This window comes from Vulpes vulpes, chromosome 16 (genome assembly GCF_048418805.1).
Source record: "Vulpes vulpes isolate BD-2025 chromosome 16, VulVul3, whole genome shotgun sequence".
Lineage (NCBI taxonomy): Eukaryota > Metazoa > Chordata > Mammalia > Carnivora > Canidae > Vulpes > Vulpes vulpes.
Window position 1 is genome coordinate 66,710,907 of NC_132795.1, and position 13,736 is coordinate 66,724,642.

At 41.9% G+C, this 13,736-nt stretch overlaps 1 protein-coding gene across 5 annotated transcripts in view; it reads right to left on the reverse strand.

Annotated features, from left to right (window-relative positions):
• Positions 1 to 13,736, reverse strand: part of GPR45 (G protein-coupled receptor 45) — an 82,430-nt gene that overhangs the window by 56,316 nt on the left and 12,378 nt on the right. For 2 of the 5 annotated variants that reach the window (XR_011998056.1, XR_011998055.1), the window contains one exon: positions 615 to 2,776. The exons of the other annotated variants lie outside the window; for them this stretch is intronic. The gene's annotated coding sequence lies outside the window, so the exon portion shown is untranslated. Of the gene's footprint in view, positions 1 to 614; positions 2,777 to 13,736 lie in introns of those variants that run through there. 5 annotated transcript variants of the gene reach the window in all.

Below are 13,736 nucleotides of genomic sequence, written 5' to 3' on the forward strand. Positions count from 1 at the left end.
TTGGGTTCCTCTCTTGATCAAATGCCTATGGCTTCCTAATGAAAGTCATGAATCCTAAGTCCACCCACCCTACAGCCAGACCTCTCTTCTGAGTTGCCCTGGAATTCACCCATGGGCACCCAAAGCTCAAAATGCCTCAAACTAAACCACACCTTCCACTACGAAGATTCCCCTCTCACCCTATCGATTCTCCTTTTTTCTGTCCCCAAAATATTAGTTGGGCACAAGACAATGTTGCCCCTTTTCCCAGCACTGAGGTATTGCCATGTGACTAAGGTCTAATCAAAGAGACATGAGCAAAAGGGATCTGGGAAACTTATGAGTCATGACCGGAAGGAAAGAGATATGTTCTCCTCCCATTTCACTGGAGCCAGGGGGACTTGGTGGTGAGCTGTCATGGACCATGTAGATCACAAACCAAGGTAGAAGGAGCCTGTGTCCCCACACCATGGAGCTACCATATTAGTTCTAAACTGCTTACACTTCCACATCTGTGCGGAAAATAAATAAGCTTTCCTTTTAAGTTATCTTGTGTGTGTCTTATATGCGAGAGAAATATCTTTTTCTTCTATCCTTCTAGGCTCTTAACTGGGACCCCTAAAACAAAAGACAGATTAACAAGAGAAGAGCATACACATTTATTTAACAAAAGTTTCACAGGACATGGGAGCCTTTATAAGGAAATGAAGACCCAAAGAAATGGTTAAATCTGAGTGTTTTTACGGTTCGATGAAGAGTGGAAGGTTATAGAAAAATATGATTGGATGAAGGGTATGAGCCAAGCGTACTGAGCTGCGGGAGACTTAGCAAGGCCTGTTCATTCAGATTCCTGTGTCTGTCCCTTTATCTTCCAAGATGAAGATGCTCTTCTCCTCTGAGTAGAGGGAGGGTACTTCTCACATGATGATTTTATGACCTGTTTCAGGGAAAGGTCAGAAGGTCCTGGTACATGTCATTTCTTAACTTCTGTTTGAAATATTCAATATGTCAAGGAGCTATATTTTGGGGGTAGTGTCCTGAACCCCATCACTGTGTATATGTGTGTTTCATTTTGGTCTTTGTTTAAATATCCAAATTTGTATTCTAATAATACATCATCCCTTCCCTCTCCTCATCCAAATCCCTCCCTCTGATAATGATACCCTGTGCTCCAACCTACTTAAACTAGAAATCTGGGTGCCACCAGCTGACTCCTTTTCCTCACATTCTACCTCCAATTCCACTTCTAAGGCCTGTCTCTCTTTTTTGGCTTTACTGACCTTAGCACATCCAGTCTTTTCCAGATTCTGCAGGCACCCAGATTGTCAGGTCCTCTTCAGTCCACCTGCCCCAGGTTGCCAGATTGTTCTAGTAAGCACCCTGTGCTGTGACATGCTTCTGCCCAAATCCCCTCAATGACCAAAGTGAGAATGGACGACATATCACCTGTTCTTCTTAACAAATAAGTGCCAGAGACAAGAAGATACAGGAGTAACTCTTACAGATTTAACAAGACTTAGGGCTTATCAACTAAGTGCAATGTGTAGATTCTGTGTGGATCCAACACGCCACCCTTAAAAGATGTCTTGGAGCCAATTGGGGAAATTTGAAAACTGGCTGAATATTAGATGATATTGTTATCATTAATTTTTGAATTGTAATAATGGTATTATGCTGTGTTCTTTTTTTTTTTTTTTTTAAAGAGCCTTTTGGGGCACCTGGGTGGCTCAGTGATTGAGTGTCTGCCTTCAGCTCATGGAGTGATCCTGGGGTCCTGGATCCAGTCCCTCTTTGGGCTCCCTATAGGGAGCCTGCTTGTCCCTCGACCCATGCCCCTGACTCTTTCTGTGTCTCTCATGAATAAATAAATAAATCTTTTTTTAAAAAAGTCTTTTTCTCTGAGAGATACATACTGAATATGGGCTAAAATGAAATATCTGGGGTTTAGTTTAAAATAATCTAGGGGGTGGAGGATGGGGCAGTGGAAAAATGTTAAATAAGACAAAATTGGCTATATATTGATACTGTCCAACGTCAATAAGGGGTATAAGGACAGTTTGTTATACTATTCTATTTTTTTGTGTGTGTTTTAACATTTCTATAGTACTTTTTTGTTTTAATTAAAAAAGCAAGTGTGCAATGAAATCTGTTGCCTTCATGGTTAAGTACTGCTCTACAAGTAAAGTGCTGTAGGCTGTCATGCCTCATTCCTAACCTCTGGACTCCTGTCACTCTGTCCATACTCATCGGGGCCTCCAGTCTTGCCAAGCCCATTGCTTCTCCGAGGACTTTGTAGACCTTCTCACACTTACTAGAAACATTCTTTCCTGCCTGCTGTTCTGGTGCTCACTCAGTGGCTCTGTTGGACTTTGTGTGCCTTTCTATGACCCACCCCCTCCTCCCCTCCCCAGTGTTTAGGGCTTCATCCTTTCCTCTCAGAGTATCCCAACACACTCAAAGACAACCCCCTCCACACAGTTCTGAGTCCATTTTCTTGCTTCAGTCTCTCCTCCTAGAGCCTCAGTTCCTTGGACATGGCAATTACTTCTGAATATTGTCCCCAGAGGGCTAGCTCTGTGTTGGTCTATGCTGGCTGTTCAATACATGAACAGAATGAGTTCAGAAGAAAAAGTCCAAGCCAAGTAAACAGTTGTTTTCACCATGGATAAGTTCACAGGGTAAGTGTGTGATGTTGCTCACTCTGAAGAAATGGAGGACAACAAGGTAGAGAAAGGCTTCCTGGTTGTAAGTTAATCACCTCTGGCAACCACAAAGTTGGGGGAAAGGGGGTTCCAATCTGGTGTTAAAAACAGAAAAACAGGCCCAAAATAGAGTCATTTATGCTAATCTCCACACCACCAACCAAGATTTAACTTCATTACAGTTTTCAGCCTCTTCCAGAAATGGAATCTTAAACCAGTCAGTCAGGACTAGTGAAGTAATCTGTCTGATAGACCCTTGTCATTGCCTAAGGAAAGGTGACCTTACCACAGCCAATCTACTTTTTGCTAGTGTTAACTTCTTTGTTCCTGCTCCCTTCTGCCTCATTTTTTTTTTTTTTTTTTTTTAAGATTTTCATTCATTTATTCGAGAAACAGAGAGAGAGGCAGAGACACAGGCAGAGGGAGAAACAGGCTCCATGCCCGAAGCCCAGTGCGGGACTCGATCCCGGGTCTCCAGGATCATGCCCTGGGCTGAAGGCGGGGGCGCTAAACCGCTGAGCCCCCCCCCACCCGGGCTGCCCCCTTCTGCCTCATTTTGTACAGCTCCTCAGAGCTCCTTTCTATCTGCTAGAAGGAATGCTGCCTTATTCATGAATTTTTGAATAAAGCCAATAAGATCTTTATTTTTTTCCTTAGTTGAATTTTGGGTTTTAATAATGGGGACATTGTTTTTAAAAAGACACTAATCAGAGTGGCCTGGGTGGCTCAGTCAGTTAAGCCTCCACCTTTGGTCTGGGGTCAGGTCATGATCTCAGGGTCATGAGATAAGCCTGCCCCTGGCTCCAGGCTCAGTGTGTGCTCAGTGCTGAGTTGGCTTGGGATTCTTTCCCTCTTCCTCTCCCTCCCCTTCTGTTCCTCCCCCTGTGTGCTCACCCATGATCTCTAAAATAAATAATAAAATAAATAAAATATTTTTAAAAGAAATTAATCTTGGTTGTCAAACTTCTTTATAAGTGAGAACAGACCCCCGAAGTGTCTCTGCTGAGAATGTTTTTCCAAAATGAAGACTAGCAACTTTCCCTCCTCCCAGAAGCCCTGCATGGCTCTGGGTCTTGGAATAGGCAAGTGGCCTGTCTGTCCTCTTTAACATGAGCCCTACAGACAGGGTGAGGACCTCCATTCTGTTTTGTCAGCAGAAGAAAATTTTTGAGGAGCAAGGATAGGAGGCTTCCACCCTCTGGGAGTCTGAACTATAAATATCTGTGGAGACAGATTCTCCATACGGAATCAAAGTGGAGAAATTTGTGATTAAAAAATATGGAAGGGTGTCATATCTCTTTGGTGAACAGGATTCCAATTATCCTCAGTTGCCTCTGGGCTCCACAGGGCAGTCTATCATTTCCTACAAATCTTTTAAGTCTGCAAAGTTCTCCCCAAATATGTTGCCACATCCCTTTGCTTTCATGAGGGTGGAAATAGCACCTAGAGGAAGCCACTCCATTCACTCCCTGCCCTACTAAAAGGAAACAAAAAAAGCTAAGCGACCAAACATGCCTTGCCTCAGTCTCTTCTTGGATTTAGTACTTGAGAAAGAGGAGATTCTATTGAATTAAATGAGGCAGAAATGTTATTTCCTGGATGCAGGTCAGTGGCCAGTTGTGACCAGTGAGGGCCCTCCTGGTGGTGTGCTGGGTGCTGGGTGCTGGGATGCAGCCCTGAATGAAACCCACAGAGCCCATCCTTGGAACTTACAGTAACATGGGGAATTCAGACATCCGTCAGTGCGGCTACAACAGCTCTGCCAAACCAACCCAAGTATCTGGGGACAATCTGTGAAACTGATGTGTTGACACATGCCTGACCATCCTACCCCAAGAACACTCTGTCCAACCTAGTTGACTTATGAACCTGTCCTGCAGAAAGCTGACCTGCTGCCACAAGACCAAGATTTGAACAAACCGAGAACAAGCCTTGCAGCTGCACAGAGGGACCGTGAGTGAACAAAAGTAGTCTCCATGATGACACATGCAAAATCTCCCCATGACGGTCATGCTCCTGCTGCCATCTTTTGCACAAATGACCTAAGTGCCTGGATGTCATTAGGTGGTGCCTACACAGAAGCAGTGAGGTCTTTCTCCTTACCTCACCTTTCCCAACATCCAATCACCTCCATCCACCTTTCAGATGCCTACCCCCTAGTAAATTATCATAGATGCTCAGTTCCCCTTATGCTCAAGGAGGCCAATTTTAGAAATTTCCTCCCTGCCCCTTGCTTGGTGCCCTGCAACAAGGCCCTTTCTCTCTGCCACAAGAACTGCTGTTGGTGTTTGGTTTAGTATGCATCAAAAAAAGAGACCATTGTCTGGTGACATTTGGAAATTAGTCAGGGCAGAAAAAGGAAACGACAAATCAAGCCAAGCTTCCAGGGACAAGCCCGGTCTTCAGTCCTTCCCTGCCACCAGCTCCGTTTTCAAGGCGCACATAGTGTTGGGTGAAGAAATACTTGGATAAAGGAGATGATATCTTGCAAAAAATCAGAGTGATTTTTCTGTGCACAGGCCCTTGGTCATGGGGTGTTCCAATAGTCTGTTCTCTAAATTAGTAATCCCCTAACAAGTAACTCCACCCATAAACTGCTATGTCCACAACAAATGTCGCACACAGTAGGAGGGAATGTAAGGGGTGATTTATGGAGTATCCACTACAAGTCTTACACATGCTGTTTCATTTAACCTTACAACAGCTCTGTAAAGCATCTCCCATTTTATCCCCCTTCTACAGATGAGCAAATAGAGGCTAAAACTGGCTACATAACTCGTGCAAATCACACAGAGACAAGAGGAGAAGGGTGGCCAGGATTCACATCCAGGTTTGTCTAGTTCAACACCCTGCTTCTTTCTAGAATGTCATGACTTCTCAACTTGCTGCAGCAGGACAAGAAAGACAAGCTTGATTGGGATGTTCCTCTGCTAAAATCAAATAATAATTTATAATGATAGCCTTTTTCCAATTTGCACAAAAAGTCAATTGAGAGAATTTTCTTAATTTCATGTTTTTCTCCTACTATTATTTCCCAAGCTTTGGTGCCTGCTACCCCCTTATGTGAGAGTAACATCAGCAATCCTAAAAGGAATGAAAAATTAGAAAAGGATAATTAACAACTATTCATGCTTCTTTCAATAGATTTTCTTTTAATTTGGAATGAATGCTCCCAATTTTGATTTTATATTGAATTTGTGTTCAAGAGCCTTGGGGGCTCACAGGAGAGTTACGTGCACAAAGTTCATTATAAAGGTGTTTGGATTGGATGTCCTGAGGAGGGCTGTCCATCTGAGGGAGAACATCAGGATGAACCCAGCTCCAAATTAGCAAGGACACACCAGGGGCAATGAAATTAATTTCCTATTCAGAAATAGCTGGTCATGTTCCTTCCTCACCTTCAGCAAGTAGCTTATCTACACTGGTTTTTATTAGGAAAAGAAACAGTCTTTGGTCACTCAATAAATCACCGATTTCCCACAGAAGACATGTCCCTTTCATTAAAGAAGAAGGGGAAATTAGGCCGCTGCCTTAGAGCTATGGAACAGTATTGTTATGCTGCAAACACATATATAAAAGTCAAGTCCCACTGAGAAGCAGCCTCCCAGGACAATAAGAAAGGAAAGAAATAAAGACTTTTGAAAACAGTCAGGTCTGAGGCTCTGTAGCCCTGCTGAGAAGCCAATTTCTTCCTTTCTACAGCCATTTATTCAGTTACCCTGGTATTTACTGATCCAACATTCTTTCAGCGCCTCACGGTGCCGTGTAGTACTTCACTTGATCCCAGGATGAATAGAAACTTCCTACCATCAGGAGTTTTGTAGTCTGGTGGGATACAAGAGTGGTAGAGAGAATTTACACAGCACTGCACCCCCATAGGCTCTGCTCAGTGGTAAAGGGTGCTGTGTGGGGGTCACAAAGAACTGTGGGTCCCACTGAGAAAAGATGTCATATTTCTACATAGTAGTGATGCTCCTCCAAATCTGCAGATTTGATACAAGCAACAAAAGAAAAAACAGACTGGACTTCACTGAAGTTTAAAACTTTTTTGCATCAAAGGACACTATCAACAGAGTGAAAAGGCCACCAGTGGAAAACATTTGCAAAATATATGTCAACCAAGGAATTAGTATCCTGAATATGTAAAGAACTCCTACAAGTCAACAATAGAAACAATCTGATTCAAAAATGGGCAATGGACTTGAATAGACATTTCTCTAGAGAACATACACAGATGGGCAATAAGCATATGAAAACGTGCTCAACATCACTAATCATTAGCGAAATGAGAAATCAAAACCTCAAAGAGATTTATTTTCACTTCATACCCATTAGGATGGCTACTACCAAGAAAGAAAAAGAGAAAACCCTTGTGCATTGCTCATGGGATATAAAATGGTACAGCTGCTACAGAAAGCAGTACAGAGGTTCCTTAAAAAGTTAAACATGGAATTATCATAAGTTCCAGCAATCCCGCTTGTAAGTATAGATCCCCAAAACTTGAGAGCAGAAACTCAAGCAGATATTTTTATACCCACATTCATGGCAACCTTATTCACAATAGCTCAGAGATGGAAGAACCCAGTGTCCATTGGTGGATGAATGAATAAATGTGGCATATCCATACAATGGAATATTACTCAGTCTTCCAAAGGAAGGACATTCTGGCACGGGCTACAACATGGGTGAAACTTGAGGGCATTTGCTCAGTGAAATAAGTCAGACAAAAGGAAAAAATATTGTCTGATTTTACTTACATGAGATATCTGAAGTTGTCAAGTTCATTGAGGCAAAAAAGTAGAATGATGGTTGCCAAAGCTGGGGCAGGGGGAATTAGTGTTTAATAGGCACAGAGTTTCAGTCTGAGAAGATAAAAAAAGTCCTCATGATGGATGGTGGTGATGGATGCACAGTGATTGAATGTACTTGGTGCCACTGAAAATAGACTGCTAAATTTGATCTTATGTAGGTTTTGCTGCAATTTAATTTTTTAAAATATTTAATTTATTTATTCATGAGCCACACAGAGAGAGGCAGAGACACAGGCAGAAGGAGAAGCAGGCTCCCTGTGGGGAGCCCGATATGGGACTCGATCCCAGGACCCCAGGATCATGACCTGAGCCAAAGGCAGATGCTCAACCACTGAGCCACCCAGGTGCCCCTGTTTTGCCACAACTTAAAAAAGAAAAAAAAAAAAAGACTCTCCAACCCCAAGATAGCGCTCCTCTCAGTTATTTTACCCTTTCCCACCTTGAAGAGCACAGCACTCTTTTCTCATTCAGATAAACAAAAGCAAACAAATTCTATGTGAGATGTAGTGCTCATTTTTCTTCATTTATTCAAGAACCATTGAGATATTGGGGCACCAGGGCAGCTCAGTGGTTGAGCATCTGCCTCCCTGCTCAGGTTGTGATCCCGGGGTCCTGGGATTGAGTCCCACATCAGGTTCCCCGCAGGGAGCCTGCTTCTCCCTCTGCATGTGCCTCTGTCTCTCCCTCTGTGTCTCTCATGAATAAATAAATAAAATCTTTAAAAGAGGATCATTGAGATATTTATTGAGCATCTTCTATGTTCCAGGCGCTTTCCTAGGCACTAGGGTTATGGCAATGAGGTGAGCAAAAGCTGGCAGAAATCCTTGCACTCTCGTGGACCAGACTGGAATCTAAGGTTATATCAGTTAGGGTCCCAGCAAAAGGTTCATGACAGACTCAAGTTAGGGTCATTTGGGGAGAGGTGAATAAAGGGATGCTTGACAAAGATATGAACAGATAGGGAATCCACTTGGGGCAAGTTCAGAAACCCAGAAACAGTAGAGTTGCTACCATCTACAGGCTGAATAGCAGAGGGGAGGAAGCAGATACTGAGATACTGGAACTCTAGAGAGGAAGGAAATGGTAAAAAAAAAAACAAACAAACCTGTCATGAGAGCAGCAGTGAATTTAGTGGGGCCCCAAGGCTACTCCACCATCAGTCCAGAGCTACCCCATAGTTAGCTCAGGGCTATCCCACTGTTACCCAAGGCTACCCCACGGTTGGCCAGGGCTATCCCACAAGGAGTAAATACCCAACCTCATTCTCCTCCCCACTCTGATCCCCTGCTAGTTCCTAAGGGGGCAAACCCCAGCACAGGCAGAATGCAAAAGAGCCCCTTGCTCTAGGGTCTAAATTCGGCAGGATGGAAGATGGGAAGTGGATCTGGAGGGGAAGACAAAAAATATGTTCCATACTGTAAAGAAAATGTCAGGTTGGTAACCATCCTGAGCCTCCTCTTCAGAAAGCTAACTCGAGGCCAGGTGAGCTCCTAGGAAGCAGGCGATGCCCATCCAGGGGGAATCTGAGAATCTTTCTTCCCAGCTTGAAGCCATCCCAGAAAATCAGGCTCAGCTGAGGTTTGATGAAGAGACTGACACAACTGTAGTATCAATCCGAGCAGACCAGGTTAGGTTGTTCTAAGTATCCTGAACCCAAGTTTGACCTAACACAAAGCTCAGACCACATCAAGGTTGAGCTACTCAGCAAATACTCACTTCCTCTCCCCATCCCCTAGGAGTGGGGCACTCTTCCCCCGCTACGTGTTGTCATTTGTTTTGCAAGAGAATTTTAGCAGACATGAGCAAGCAGAGACTTAAAACCTGCTTTAAGGGAAGGAGTTCTGGGGAGCTCAGTGGGTTGAGTGTCCTACTCTGGATTTCAGCTCAGGTCATCATCTCAGGGTCCTGAGACTGAGCCCTGCATTGGGTTCCCCACTCAGCATGGAGTCTGCTTCTCTCCTTCCCCACCCCCCGGCCTCCCCTCCCCACTCTAAAATAAATAAATAAAACTTAAAAACAACAACAACAAAAAATGTGCTCTGGAAATCTGCCTGGAGATGTGTCCAGGGTCGCTATGGCCTTCCACCTTGGCCCCCAGATGAACACAGGTGAGGCAGATCCAAACCCCAAACTACCTGATTACAAACATTGACGTGTGCTGTTGTGCTAAAGAAATGAGACTCAGAAATGAAGAGCTTTACCTAACATATCTAATTGATGGCAGATCTGGTTCTAGAATCCAGTTGTTTTAATGGGCAATCCAATAGTTCGAAAATGCTTGCTTTTGCTGGTGGAATGAAAGGCTCCGGGAGGCTGTGTGCCTATCAGTTCCGCACCACTGACAGCCCAGAGCCCACCTTCTTCCTGCCAGCAACCTTCCTCCTCTTCCTACCTCATAAATATCCTTATTTTCTCTTTTCTTTCCCCTCTCTCCCTTAGCAACCACACTACGGCCCGCAGCTTAGTTTAGCCTCATCTTGGGTTCAGACACTCTCAACATTCAGACCAGTGGAGACCTCTCCCTCTGGTGATCACACCACTCCCCCAGGTCATTGTGCTCTCCATCAAATGCTATCTTCTTCCCCAAACAGCTCTTCTCCAGACTTTTATATTTCTTTAAAATACCTTTTCACAGCATGCCTGGGTGGCTCAGTCGGTTAAGCACCCAACTCTTTGATTTCAGCTCAGGTCATGATCTCAGGGTCATGAGATGGAGCCTTGCATGGGCTCCATGCTGGGCATGGAGTCTGCTTAGGATTCTCTCTCTTCATCTTCTTCTGCCCTCCCCATCTCCACTTGCTCTCTCTCTCTGTCAAGGGATGCTTGACAGATATATAGTACACAGAAGTCCTTCTGTGTATAGTACACAGAAGTCCTTCATGACTTTTACCCAGTCTCCCCTAGTGGTTACATCTCACGTGGCTGTAGTACCCTGTCAAGACCAGGAAACTGACATTGAAGCAGTGGATGTGTGTGGTTCCCTGTCATTTCCTCACATGTGTAGATTCCTGTAACCATCACTGGAATCAAGATAGAAAACTGTTCCAATGACACAAAGATCTTACTCCTTTATAATCACACCCATCTTCCTTCTGTCCCCATCCCTAATCCCAGCAACCATTAAATTATTCCCCATTTCTGTACTTTGCTGAAAATATTATTCAAATGGCATTATAGAGTATATGATATATGGAGATTGGCTTTTTATGTTTTCAGCATGCAAGTCGCTAGGACAATGCTATGAACAGTGGTGTACAGGTTGTTGTGTGGACTTGCTTTCATCACTCTGAGACAAGACAAAGGTCCAGGAGTGAGGTTGTAGGGATGTGTATTAAGCATATGTTCAATTCTTTGTTTTTTTTTAATTTTTTTCTTTCAGTTTTATTGAGATATAATTGTCCTACAGCACTCTATAAGTTTAAGGTGTACAGCATAATGACTTACAAACATTGCAAGATGATCACACAATAAATTTCATTAACATTCTTCATCTAATGTAGATACAAAAAAATAGTTTTTTCTTTGTGATTAGAACATTTAAGGTTTATTCTCTTAACAACTTTCAAATAGACCACATAGTAGTGTTGACTATAGTCATCATTTTGTACATTACATCCCTAATAGTTATTCATCTTATAACTGGACATTTGTACTTTTTGACTACCTCATCCAATTTCCTTCCCCCTCAAATCCTCACCTCTGATAATCACAGATCTGATCTCTTTTCTTTTAAAGATGTATTTATTTTTAGAGAGAGAGAGAGAAAGCACACATACACAGTGGGAAGGGCAGAGGGAGGAGGAGATAGAATCTCAAGCAGACCTCCACTGAGTACAGAGCCCAACGCAGGGCTTGATACCATGACCCTGAGATCATGACCTGAGCTGAAACCAAGAGTTGGATGCCCAAATGACTGTACCACCCAGGCGACCCCTGATCTCCTTTCTGAGAGTAAATACATAAATACACATTCACTGAAGAGGGTATATTTATGGCAGATAAGCACATAAAAAAACTATATATATGTGTGTGTCATATGTAGGTTAGATCATAGAGTATCATACAGAATTTTTGTCTTTCTTTGTCTGGCTTATTTCACTTATATTGAGTTATTAAAGAGACTACAAAACTCTTTTCCAGAGTGGCTGTAACATTTCACATTCCCATCAGCAATATATGAGATACATTTTCTCCACCTCTTGCCAGAATTTGATACTGTTAATATATTTTATTTATCTGTTTGGATAAGTGTGTGGTGATATCTCATCAGGGTCTTAATTTGCATTTCCCTGATGGTTTGTGATGCTGAATATTTTTTCATGTGCTTATGTGCCATAAATATAGCCTCTTCAGTGAAATGTCTCTTCATGCAGCTTGTTTCCTAGCAAGATTGTTTTTATACTGTTGACTTTTGAGAGATCTTTATACATGCTAGATAAGAGTCCTTTGTCAAATGTATGGTTGCAAATATATTTTTCCTATCTGTAGCCTGTCTTTTCAACTGTTTGACAAGGTCTTTTGCAAAGCAAACATTTCAAATTTTGACATAGTAAAAGTTATTGATTTTTGTCTTTTTTTTTTTTTAGATTCAAAAACAAATTATTTATCAGAGACACACAGAGGGAAAGAGAGAGGCAGAGACACAGGCTCCATGCAGGGAGCCCGACATGGGACTCAATCCCGGGTCTCCAGGATCACACCCTGGGCTGAAGGCGGCGCTAAACCGCTGAGCCACTAGGGCTGCCCTGATTTTTGTGTTTTATGCATTGTGCTTTTGGTGTCATAGCTAAAAATGCTTCACCGAGATCTCCTATGTTTTCCTCTAAAGGTTTTACATAATTTGATGTTTTGCATTGAAATCTGTGATCTATATTGAGATAAATTTTGTGCAAAGTGTGAGTTTTAAGCCAAGATTCTTTTAAAAAAATATTCAATTGTCCTAGCACCATTTGTTGAAAAGACTATCCTTCATTGCATTGTTTTTGAATCTGTCAAAAACCAGTGCTGTATGCGATGTCTGGATGGCTCAGTTGGTTAAGGTCCAACACTTGATTTTGGCTCAGGTCATGATCTCAGGGTCCTGAGATCGAGTCCCACGTCAGGCTCGACAGTCAGTGTGGTGTTTGCTTGAGATTTTCAGTATCTCTCCCTTCTTCTGCCCCTACCTGCCATGTGCACTCTCTTGCTCTCTCAATAAACAAACAAAGATAAACCTTAAAAAAAAAAAATCAGTGCTGTACTTGTGTAGGTCTTTTTCTGGGTCTTCTAGTCTATGCCACTGATCTCTGAGTCCATCTCTCTGTGAATATCACACAGGCTTAAATAGTCACATCTGTATCCTTACTAGACTTCAAATTGGGAAAATGAATTATACCCATTTTATTGTGGTTTCTTTTCCTCAAAATTGTTTTAGTTATCATAGTTTCTTAGCCTTTCTGTATAAATTTTAGAATGATTCTGTCTAAATTCACAGAAAATCTTTCTGGGATTTTGACAGAAATTGTATTCAACATGCATATCAATTTAGAAAATATAGTCATTGTTACTAAGTTGAATCTTCCAATACATGAACACAGCATGCCTCTCCGTTTATTTAGATTTTTAAAAATGGCTTTCATGGCTTTGCAGTTTTCAGCATATAAGGCTGGTATATATATATATATATATATATATTTAGGATTGATACCTAAGTATTTTAGTTTTTGAGTGACTATAGTCTTGTATTTTTTATTTTAGTTTCTTTGCTACTGCATAGAAATATAAATGACTTTGTTTTGTTAATTTTATATCCTGTGATGTCACTTATTAGTTCCAGAAAAATTTTTGGAGAATTTTTTGGGGTTTTTTTTAATGCAGCAAATGATGTCATCTATAAATTAAGGCAATTTTATTTCTTCCTTTATGATCTGTATGACTTCAATTCCTTTTCTTGCCTTATTGCATTGGCTAGAACTCTCACTACTGTGTTGAATAGGGGGACATCCTTGTTCCCAAACTTAGGGCAAAAGCACTCATTATTTTACCATTAAGTGTGATGTTAGCTATAGAGTTTTTGTAGATTGTCAGGTTGAGGATGTTCCCTTCTACTGTTTGTTTTCTCAGAGTTTTCCTTGTGAATGGTTATTAGACTTTGTCAAACATCTTTTCTGCATTAATTAATACCATTATGTGATTTTTCTTCTTTAGCCTGTTATGTTAATATGGCAGGTTACATTGATTGGTTTTCATAAATTGAACTAGCTTT